This window comes from Aotus nancymaae, unplaced genomic scaffold (genome assembly GCF_030222135.1).
Source record: "Aotus nancymaae isolate 86718 unplaced genomic scaffold, 86718_ANA_hifiasm-v0.15.2.pri h1tg000004l, whole genome shotgun sequence".
Lineage (NCBI taxonomy): Eukaryota > Metazoa > Chordata > Mammalia > Primates > Aotidae > Aotus > Aotus nancymaae.
The window spans coordinates 50,326,696-50,339,260 of record NW_026988415.1 but is presented as its reverse complement, the minus strand read 5'-3'; the positions used below and the strand labels follow the sequence as shown (position 1 = coordinate 50,339,260).

Sequence of the window (12,565 nt, the reverse complement as noted above, 5' to 3'; positions counted from 1 at the left end):
AGGTTCAAAACGTCAGGGCCCCCTTGAGACTTATTCTTAAGGGCATTTTCTAACTCATAGACGAGCAAGCGTGCCAGGCCCATCTCTAAAGAGTTATAAGTTTTAGTAAGTAAAGTGAATTTTAGTAAGTTAATTCATCATTCTGGATTTTTGTCTCCTCATCTGTAAAATGGGATACTCCCCTATCTACTGTTGCATTAAGCCATCTTACGGCAGGCTGAAACGAGGTCATGTCTGTAACAGTTTTTCACAAAATACAAAGTTGTGTTTTTATCTATTCCACATTGTTTTAGCAAGGAAATATACTAGGTGTTCAAGATAGAAAACTGAATTCAACAGAGTCACTGTTCTCATGGGTCTTATAACACAACATGTTCAGCAACCAACAGATCTTCTTTCACTACCAAATATTATGATCATCGCTGTGCTAAGTGATGGGGGTTATGAAGATAAAAGACAGGGTCCTTAGCCTCAAGAAGCACACAGTCTGAGAAAGAGGCATTTCCATGAACTGACAACAGCAAAACAGCACAGTAAATGCTGTGATCAAAAAAAGCACAAAAGAGGAATGGCTTAAATGCATTTCTGTTCACTTCTAATGTACTCTGTCTGCAATCAAGGGACACTGCCACCATGTCACCAGACTGACTTGGGTATGCTCTTCTGAGCAGTTGCTTTCCTCATATGTCTGGTTAGCTGAGAAAGAAAGTAGCACAACCTGAATTCAATTATCCATTTTATGATTAAAAAAACAGAAATATTTTTTAAAATAACATTAATGTGTGAAGCAGATAGTCGTCAGAGGCAAGTTTTAAAAAGCACGTTAAGTATAATTTGTTCTTTCACACTAATGGTTAACAAGCACTGTTTAGAGCAGGTCCATATATTTTACATTCTAGCCTTCAAGATCAAAATATCTGTTTATTGTTGGAGAAATATCTCAGAGCAGAATTGCTCTTATTAACAATATAATTTAATCTTACTTGAAATATTGCAGCAAAATAAATTAAAAATTCCCACCAGAAACACATAAGAGTCACCTAAGGAAATTCCTGCTCTAAACACTTAGCTGATGTGAGATATTGTTGTGCAGGAGCTCTTTTTTAAGAAAATAAAGTAGCAGGTTTTCCCAAGATAACATCCCATGGGAGCTGCAAAATTTATTTTTAAAAAGTATAATTTTTTTCTTTAATATGCTGCCATAATTCTAGGACAGCAGTCTCGCTCTAGGGGAACAAAAAAAAGGCATTCAAGTGGCTGCCATCTGTATAGCCCCATTCCAAATGATAGGAACAAGCTGGTTCAGAGGCTGAATGACAAATATTATGAATTTCAAACAAATCTAAGCCTGTCATTCTTCTCAGCTCTGATGCTCAAGAAATCATTTAAAACATTTGATAACCATGTCATTGCACACCTTGAGAGGTGGTTTGATTTCAGGGATTACAATTACCTGAGAAACACAGAACCATTTGCCTTGCAGAAGCTATTTAGATTTGAATACCTTTTCATCACAGCCCTGAACTTCATCTTACATCATCTCCCGACATGAGCTGACTGTCTTATGCTTGAAACTGTACTGAAAGCTGCAGCACTCCCATCTCTGCAGGCTTGTTTTACTGACAAGTCATGCAGATAGCATCAGTATGATAGGCTGTGGCATATACGCATTCTTTTGAGAAGAGAGGTTAAATCCTAGAGGGAACAGGGTTTGGGGAACAAATGATTTAGCAATAGGAAGGAATCGGTAAGCCCCCACCAAAGCAGAAGGACTAATCGAGGTATTTAGCTCTTTAGGGACACATCCAGCTATGTATCAAGGTCAAGGAAAAGCATGAAATCAATTAGAGTAGATATTTACACGCACTTAATATTTGATGACGCTGATATTTAAAGAGAAAGGACAAGGAATTCATCTTTTCTATGCGCCATTAATTTATAAATATTCCACATTTAAAAATAAAGTTTTTCACAGAAATGATGTCCTTTTATCATCTTTCTTTTCTGAAATATATTTCTTGTTTGATTTGTTTTCAATAATTGAACTATATTAAATCACACCATTTAAAATGCCTCTTCATTTAACCCCAAAGTAATTAAATCAGCAATAGGCATGTATTATGAATAACTTTATCAATCAATGTCAGCGTTTCAAATGTTTGAAATTGTGCAGTAATATCCAAGATAATGATCTCAGAAATACAGGGGAGGCATCGTGATTCTTAATGTGTATTATGACATTTATAAAATGTTAAGGAGAAAGAAATCAGAAAGAAAAAAAGAAAATGAGCTATTAAAGGCATGCATGTCAATTTCACGAAGTGGTTCCAAATTAGCATTTTATTCAAAATGAGTTAATTTTCTGATTATTTTATAATCCCCAGACCAATAGACCAGACTCCACTTCAGAGATGTTCAGGTAACATTTTTCTAGTTTAAGGTTTCTCTTTGCTTAAAGTTTGCCTATGTGGAAAATAATATTTGTAGCAATTACAAGTTTCATCTATTTTTACCTCACTAACTGATAATATCCTCAGAAGATTTCTTGCCTTCAATGGCTTGCTTGTTTCTTTCAAGGTTTTTGTTATCAAGGTTTTAAATTGTTCCCTGGGATTTGTGGGAATAATCATATCACTGCCCTCAAAATCTGAATTCAGTGGCAACAATTTTATTTCAAGTTTTGAAAGAAGTAAAACAGCAGTTATATTATTAAAAGTCCATTGGATATGATGTGACTATACTTTTTAAAATGACTTGTTTCAGGGATCATTTTCCTTTTTTCTAGAAGCTTAATAGATTCTAAAATCCAAAATGCATAAATCCTCTTCCAAATTATCAAACATATTTGAAAGTAAAAAGGTTTTTTAAGTTGAATTGTTTCAACTTTAAATACTTGCTTTAGAATGTTATCTACCCTGTCTTTTATATGCAGTTACATATTGCAACAATGACATACATTGTGTTACTGTAAATTTGGAATGTCAAGGACATTTTCAGTTTTTAAGGTGTTTTGTTGATCACTTGCATAATAAAGTGAAACTTAGGTTTATATTGTTTCATTATCACCCTCTTTTTCCTTCTATTTCTGTATTCAACACATATCATGCATTCAAAAACTATTTTTGTTAAGTATTGTGGGAGACACAAAAGAAGTATAATGTATATAGTATTTTCCCTCAAAGACACACATCCTCTAGGAAGTGAAGACACATATACCATTTAAGAGAAAAAAAATGGTTAGGTACCAACATGTATGACACAGCAGGAGTTACAATAGAAATTCAAAAAAATTGAGATTCATGTTCACTGAAATGTACATAGAAGGTTTCCCAGAAGCGATAGGACTTTTTTTTAATATATATGTTATTGTGTTTTAGGTTTTGGGGTACATGTGAAGAACATGCAAGGTTGTTGCATAAGGCACACATGTGGCAGTGTGCTTTGCTGCCTTCCTCCCCATCACCTATATCTGGCATTTCTCCCCATGTTATCGCTCCCCAACTCCCCATCCCCCACTGTCCCTCCCCTAGTTCCCTCCCACAGATCCCAGTGTGTGATGCTCCCCTCCCTGTGTCCATGTGTTCTCATTGTTCAACACCCACCTATGAGTGAGAACATGCGGTGTTTGATTTTCTGTTCTTGTGTCAGTTTGCTGAGAATGATGGTTTCCAGGTTCATCCATGTCCCTACAAAGGACGCGAACTCATCATTTTTGATGGCTGCATAATATTCCATGGTGTATATGTGCAACATTTTCCCTGTCCAGTCTATCATCGATGGGCATTTGGATTGGTTCCAGGTCTTTGCTATTGTAAACAGTGCTGCAGTGAACATTCATGTGCATGTGTCCTTATAATAGAACGATTTATAGTCCTTTGGGTATATACCTGGTAATGGGATTGCTGGGTCAATAGGACTTAAACTGAGTTTTAAGGGATATTGGATTAAGATGACATGAGGGGCGAGGGTATTCACAAAGAAGACAAAGAAACAAAAGATCAAGAGATTAACGAATAGAGACTGCTTTAGATAACTGGAAAGATTCCGATGGGCAGTAAGAAAAGATAAGGTTGGAAATAAATTGAGGTCTGATATTGAAAGAACTCAAATACTAAAGTGGGAAGTTTGGACTTGATATTTCTTGGCTTGGGCTTGGCTTATGGTGGTAATGTGGTAGAAAAGATGAGTACAAGAAGCCTAGGAGAGGAAACATCGACAGAGCTTTTATCCATTCGTCCTAGTAAGTGTTTGTTGTGTACTGCTTAGTTGGTAGAATATTATAGGGAGTGAAGATTCTAAGATGGCTTCAAGGAATTGAGATTTCAAAACAGAAAGAAGAGTTTATATTAGAAATTTTGCTATACCTTCTGGTCCCTTTAAAAATAAGACTCTAGTCCCCAAACAGCGCTTGAGCTGTGTAAGAGGAATGGTGAAGCAAATGAAGCCAATTTGTGATAATTAGTTTCTGAACTGTCCTTCAGTTCCACCGTGCTTTTTCTTGTCTTTGAATCATTCCCTTTCTAAATCTCCTTTCTTTCTCCAGCTTCTTTTCTGCTCCACTGCTCCAATTTCTGAGACTTTAGTTAGCTACCTTTTTTCTAGATGTTGCTCCCTCTTGGAGGTTCGACCTCCTTAGGCAAAGCCCAAGTTAACTTTCCTTTCTGGTATGCACTGGGAAAAAACTGACTTAGAGACAATTTAGGAAAGTTTAGAGGAAAAACAATTGGGATGGAGGAAGGTGATCAATTTGAATGTGATTTTATTGATTTTGTAATGAAAGTAGGATTTACTATCATATACATGATCCCTGATAGACAGTTGGAAATACCAAATTCGAAGTTAAGGCCTGACAAGGTGGCTCACACCTGTAATCCCATCACTTTGAGAGGTTGAGGAGGGTGGATCACTTGAGCTCAGGAGTCTGATACCAGCCTGAGCAACATCTATTTAAAAAAATTAAAATTGGAAGTTAAGGTTGAAATGTAGATTTGGGGGGTCTTCACCAATAGTAATAGTGCCTCCCAGAGGCCTGAGGAGTGTTCCCTTCTCTTTAGCCTGCAATGGACATCAGAGGTAAGAAGAGATGTTTAAGATATATGGTAATATCTTTGTGTTAAATCTTATTAAATCCCTGCAATAACTTTATGAGACTGAGGTAGATTATGTTTAATTTCTCTTCAGGTTTTTTTTTTTTCTTATTTGATCAAGAATTTGATTTTTATAAAGATTTGTATACATATTTATCCAAGACTGATTTCTTCTAAGGTCCTACACACATAGACCAGTCCTTATTTTCATGACTGGTCTAATTATCCCTAAAATTCTTTGATTCTGCTGTCTTTTCTATCAGCATGCACAGTCTTGCTCTCACAAACAACCGTGATTAGAAAAATTGCGTATGTTAAAAAGAAGGCCAGCTTGAGGAAATTTGGTCTATAACACACAGATCTTCTATTCAGCTAAAAATAAAGCAACTATGTTAGGGCAAGTATTAAAGAGAAAAAGACTCGTTATTCCTTGAGGGATATGTTTTGAAACCATTGGTTACTGTGCCTGGAAAAACAATAGACTCTGGAAAGAAAAATGCCTTTTTATTCTTTATATACTAATTATCCACTAAACATGCCGCACTGTATTAGAGTTATTTTTAAAAATCATTTTGTTATATACCATCAAACAGATCCATAAAGATAAAATCTCAGCGAATGGCAGAACATTCAGTAACTATAAGGCATTATAAGGCAGGGGTGAGAAATTAGAAACATGGAAAACTGTTTTTTGTTTGTTTGTTTGTTTGTTTTGAGGCAGAATCTTGCTCTGTCACCCAGGCTGAAGTGCAATGGTGCAATCTCGGCTCACTGCAACCTCTGCCTCCCAGGTTCAAGCAATTCTCCTGCTTCAGTCCCCCGAGTAGCTGGGACTATAGGTGCGCACCACCATGCCTGGCTAAATTTTGTATTTTTAGTAGAGAGAGGGTTTATCCATGTTGGACTGGCTGGTCTCGAACTCCTGACCTCAGGTGATCCACCCACCTTGGCCTCCCAAAATGCTGGGATTACAGGCGTGAGCCACCGTGCCCAGCATGGAAAACTCTTATTCACTCCTTTGGATCACTGCATCATATAATTGAAAGGAATTTGGGAAAAAATGTGTAGTTTAGTCATTTTCATTTTAAAGAAGGAACAATTGCTCAGAGAAATTGCAAAAAGCTTAAGGTGATATAGCTTGTAAATGGTAGAGCTCAACCTCGAATCAAATTCTTCTGACTTCCAGTTCAGTGCTCCACATTTCTTGTACCAATCATTAGATGTTGACTAAATGAATGAACCCAAAATGATTACTGAGTTCCTACTGTGTGCTTACCAACATGGTATGTGTTGAAGAAGAAGCTAAAGGGTTTTTTTGTTTGTTTGTTTTAATTTAAAGGAGTTTAATTGAACAATGAACAATTCACAAATCGGACAGCCCCCAGAATCATAGCAGATTCACAGAGACTCACATACATATATATATGAGTCCCTGCATATATATGTGTGTGTGTGTGTGTGTGTGTGTGTGTGTGTGTGTGTGTGTAAATGTCCCTGCAAAGGACATTTATATATATATATATATATTTTTAAGTTCTGGGGTACATGTGCAGAGCGTGTAGGTTTTCTAAATAGGTATACATGTGCCATGGTGGTTTGCAGCACCCATCAACCCATCATCTACATTAGGTATTTCTCCTAGTGCTATCCCCCGCCTAGTCCCCCACCCCCGACAGGCCCCAGTGTGTGATGTTCCCCTCCCTGTGTCCATGTGTTCTCATTGTTCAACTCCCACTTATGAGTGAGAACATGTGGTGTTTAATTTTCTGTTCCTGTGTTAGTTTGCAGCTTCATCCATGTCCCTGCAAAGGACATGAACTCATCCTTTTTTATGCCTGCATAATATTCCATGGTGTATATGTGCTACATTTTCTTTATCCAGTTTATCATTGATGGGTATTTGGGTTATTTCCAAGTCTTTGCTATTGTGAACAGTGCCGCAATAAACATACGTGTGCATGTGTCCTTGTAATAGAACGATTTACAATCCTTTGGGTATATACCCAGTAATGGGATTGCTGGGTCAAATGGTATTTCTAGTTCTAGATCCTCAAGGAATGACCACACTGTTTTCCACAACGGTTAAACTAATTTACACTCCCACCAACAGTGTAAAAGCATTCCTATTTATCCACATCCTCACCAGCATCTGTTGTCTCCTGACTTTTTAATGATCCCCATTCTAACTGGCATGAGATGGTATCTCATTGTGGTTTTGATTTGCATTTCTCTAATGACCAGTGATTATGATGGTTTTTTTTTTTTAAGAAAAAGTATTTTTCAATTTTAAGTCATTAAAATTTAAGTAAATTTTAAAATTTATATGTTAGTGTATAGTAGTTAGAAGCATTTAACAAGTAGTATCAGAATAATATATAAACAAGTATTCAATAGCTACAGGGTGTTGACTAATGAAGAGAAAAAAGGTAGGTCAGAAGAACTGGATAGAGCAGAAGTAGGAAAGAATCTATTATCTGCTCCAAAGCTACTAGACACATCTCTAAGGAGCCATTCTTTCACAAGGCCATGTGTTGCCAATAATATAACAGGAATAAAAATATATTCTATATTCACCTTCCTCACAGGGTACATATAGAAAAGTTGATGAGAGATAAAATTTGCTAATGAATTTTTAAGTCCCTCTCCCCCCAAAAAAATAGCTGTATTCTCCCTTGATGTATAACTATTAAAATTCTTCCAAAGCATTAAAAAGCAGTTTCTTCAACTCTAAGATTTTAGATTTTGCTAATATATGATAAATATCATAGTCTCTTGTTTTCTGGCAAATAGCACATAACTCCAGAAAAACAAAATAGAGAAGCTTTGAGCAGAAGTCTTCACCCAGGTGGAAGCATTTAGTACCACAAATTGCTTTAAATTAATAGTTATTACAAAGAGACTAAGATGAAAATGTATACTTAGCAAATGATTTGAAGCAAACAAATGAGAAAAAGGAAAAACGAGCAAGCAATGTTACTGTTTGGTTTTACTCATTTAAAATAAAATGATTATGCTACAAATATTAAATCCACAAAGGTATATAACCTGTTTCAAGAAGAAATTACATCATCTGTTGAGAAATTTTTAAAATACATTTTTATTGCCATTAAATCAGTTTTTAGCATAAATGCATCCTTTTTTGTCTTCACTTTTTCGATTAAAAATAAAACCACTGCTGTGTTCCCTTAGAGCCAGAAATTATGCCGACACATAGTAGGAACTTATTAAATATTCGTTTAATTTTGCTATATCAGGCTCTTTTCTCTCTCTAAATGTATTAACATTTAATTTTGATTGTTGCTTAGGCCACAAGGGCTACACAAGGAGACTAACAGCAATTTGAAAACATACTTTCAAAGTCACTGCATAAACAATACTAAAATTAGATATAGTCTCGTGGAAAAAAGCCATTTCTCCTCTTCCTGTGGAAACATTAGGGATTAAAACTTACAAGACCTTGCAGAGCCTCAGTGTGGGTCAGAACAACCAAAAGAAAGAGAAAGAGAAAGAAAGAAAGAAGAAAGAAAGAAAGAAAGAAAGAAAGAAAGAAAGAAAGAAAGAAAGAAAGAAAGAAAGAAAGAAAGAAAGAAAGAGAGGGAAAAATAGCACGTTAGCATGATACAGAGTAAGAGGATCAAATACCACTCTTTACCACTACCCCTCAGAGAAAAGTGAATAAGCCGAGCAAAAAGATTATACTGTTTCCTAACAACAGAACTGAAAATGAGGCTACTGCCGATTTATATTCCTTACATACTTGGCTTGAAACATATTAGAGGAGTTTGGAGTTACGATCACTGGCTTTGGATTTAGGTAGATAGGAGTATGCCTTTTGGTTCTGTACTTTACTAGATGTGAGACTTTAAGGTTATTTTGACATTGGAGACAATATCAGTAATAGCAGCTACTAATAAGCATAGCCTTTTTAGCTTCTTAAGTTACTATTAGTGTTTACATTATAGACATCCATGATGTTTAGTCCTAAAAGGCAATTTATTTCTGTCTAAGACTAATATTCACACCATAGGTACTATTGGCCTGCCAATAAAACCTCATTTGAATATTTCAAAGCAAAACTTGTATCACACTAATATCTCCCAAGTCAGTGCAAACAAAAATCATTGCTCAAGTCTAATCAATTTCCCAAAAAATAAACATAAATGAGTGCCCACTATGTGCAAATGCTTTGCAAGACACTAGGAATAGAGCAATACATAAAGCACAATACTTTCTTTTAAAGTAGCTAATAATTTGGTAGGAGAAAACCTTTATAAACATTTATAAAGGTGTAGTGAGGAGGTCCATTATTTTAAATTCAACATGTCATTTGACAGAATAAAACTTAGGATCAGAAATGGTTCTAAATATCATTGGCCCCACTTCCCGTAGTACTGCTAACTACAATTGGAGTTGGTAAGAAGGTTGCCATTAAAATGAAAGCTGTCTAAATTCACTGAAAACAATTACATTTAGAAAATAGAAAAGAATGATATTCCATATCACAATAATGAAATCAATCCCTCTTTAAATTCTAAAAGTCACAGTTAACATAAAATTAGTATTTTATTTTTTTAGAGTATACAATTTACAAAGAACTGTATATAATCTCATTTGACCCCCATAAATCCACAGTAAAGCAGCCACTTTTTTGCACATTTCTAGGTAAGGAAAATGAGGTTTCAAAAGGTAAACTGAGGAGATTGAGTCGATATGGCACACTGGGAAACAGAAACTGGTGCCCTTAGGGATCAGAAAAAGTAAGAAATGCCCAAAAGATGAGATGACAGAAAGAGGAAAGAAGGAAGGGAAGAAGGAAGGGAGGAAGGAAGGAAGGAAGGGAGGAAGGAAGGGAGGGACAGTTCAAAGGTGCACAGGAGGGGCTCCTGAAGAGTGGGAAGAGCTTCAGGAGTGCTTCTAGTTCAGAGATGGCAGACTTCAATATAAATGGACTATGGGGCAACCAAATGATAACAGGTTTGAGGTCCACAAGAAGCAGCCAAGAAGTTTGACCCCATCCAATTGCCCCAATCATGGCTTCAGATCAGACAGCAAACAACAGAGTTGCCTATATTTCCTGTCTTCATTTCATCTCCTCCATGCTCTTAAGACCACTCTAATCAGCTCCCAGCCCTCTCCTCGAGTCCGCCAATACTGCTCTCATTAAGGGGGTCTATTGAACAGCAAATTGCTAAATCTATAATTAATTCTGTCTTCATCTTACCTAACCTATTAGCAGGGTTGAACACAATAGCTAACACCTCTTCTTGCATATCCAAGAGACAGTTCAAGCTCAACATGTTCAAACCTGAACTCCCGATCTTCTCCCAAACCTACTCTACCTGCAAGCCTTCTTCATCTCAGTGGATGGCAATCTCATCCTTCCAGTTGTTCAGGTCAAAAGTCTTGAGGTTTTTAAAAGATAACTTATTAAAATGAGGGTGTATATCAGAAATCTAATGTTTGAAGAATTCTTACAAATTGAACAAATCCATGTAACAAGCCCAAGATCAAGAAAGAGGACTTTACAAATAATCCCCAAACCTTCCTTAGACTGCCCCCTTCCAGTCACTAGCTCCCCCTAAATGGTATTAATAGTGTCTCTCAGAATGCAATGCAAAGGACAATAAGGAAGAAAAGTTAGGAAGCAAGGAGTATATATCCAGAAGTTCCAGTATTTACCTTCTACAAATGCCAAATGAAAAAGAAGAGTTAAAAAATGGATAGGAAGTAATAGATAAAGCAATAATCAGAGAAAATGTTCCAGAACTAAAGACACGAGCCCTCAGATTTAAAAGCTCCATCAGGTGTCAAGCCGGATGTATGAAAAAGGACCCACACTTAGACACGCCGTTACAAAATTCCAGAACAATAAAGAAAAAATTTACCAATAGTTTTCAAAGAGTAAAACACATTGCCCTATGTCATTGATTCTTGCACCTTGCAATGAAAATTCAGATGTCATTGATTCTGAATTTTCATAGGAAACATAGTGAAAGAAGAAGATGGGACAATATTTAAAATAAGAAAATGAGATTTTCTTCAAGGTTCTATATCATCTTTATATTTATGTTATGATATTATAAAAATAGGTTAAAATATCTGCATTCCCAAGTAAAAAAGGTCCAAAATCCCATCACCTAACCAAATCAATATTTTCGTTTATACAGATTTCCTTGTAGTTCTTGTTTATATGCATATTCAAACTTCACACAATTGCAGTAGTACTATTAAAGGTAGACATTATATTCTACTTGCTTGCTTTATAATATACCATGAGAATTTTTTCTATTTGTTAGCCTTTCTTCGTTTCTTATCTTCTGCCAGCATTTCTCCTTCTCTCTCATTCCTTCCCGCTCCTACTCATGGTAACTAATGTTAACCTGATGAATGTATGTCCACAACCTGATATATATATGACCACATGTCTGTGTATGGTCATACAAACATATATCTACATGTTGTTTCTTTCTTTTGTCAGGTGTTTTTTTTAAAAATTATGTCAGTTTAAACTCATTTGTCTGCAACTTGTCCTTCTCATGTAACAGTACATCATGAACTTACATCTCTCAAGGTTGATACTGTTTATATAGAGTCCATTCATAATTTTTATTTGAAGAAAAATATTTCATGATATTTGAATTTAAGAATAATTTCAGATTGTTTCCAGTTTTTCTGCTCATAATATTCAGATTGTTGCCAGTTTTTTCAGTATAAATATTAAATAGTATTATAACAAACATGTTTATAAATATAATACACTTTTTTTTTTTGAGACACAGACTCGTTCTGTCACCCAGGCTGGAGTACAGTAGGATGATTTTGGCTCACTGCAGCCTCAACGTCTCAGGCTCAGGTGATTCTTGCGGGCCACTCCACCCCCATACCCTCCTGCCCTCCAAATACCATCCACACCCCCACCAACCATTCAAGTAGCTGGGACTACAGGTGAGCACCACCATGCCTAGCTAATTTTTGTATTTAAAAGAGACAGGATTTCGCCATGTCGTCCAGGCTGGTCCTGAACTCCTGGGCTCAAGTGATCCACCCACCTTGGCCTCCCAAAGTGCTGGGATTAGAGGCATGAGCCACTGCGCCCAGCCTATAAATGTATTTCATATACATTTTAAAGTAGGTAAGACTGACCAGCGTGAGATTACTGGATCAAAATATGCATATTTACATAGTTTTAAAAGCTTTTGTTCAGAAGAAATCGCTTAAAAATGGAAAATAAAAAATGTTTTTGTTGTTTTATTTTAATAGGTAATATGTAATACATACATGTGGGGAAAAAGCAAACTGAAAAAATTTCCTATCAGTCTTCCAATTCCCCTCACCAAGGAGAACTATTATTAAAAGTGTAACTTTCTGAAGATATTGACACAAGTAAATATACTTGTTTTGAATTGAATTTTCAATTCAAACAGTTATAGCCAGATTACCTCTCTGAAGGGCAGTGGCAATTTAAAACCCTACTTGCA

The 12,565-nt window shown here is 36.0% G+C and overlaps 1 pseudogene; it reads right to left on the bottom strand.

Moving 5' to 3' along the window:
• LOC105725084 (Y-box-binding protein 1-like) overlaps positions 1-12,565 on the bottom strand; it is a 112,249-nt pseudogene that overhangs the window by 72,064 nt on the left and 27,620 nt on the right.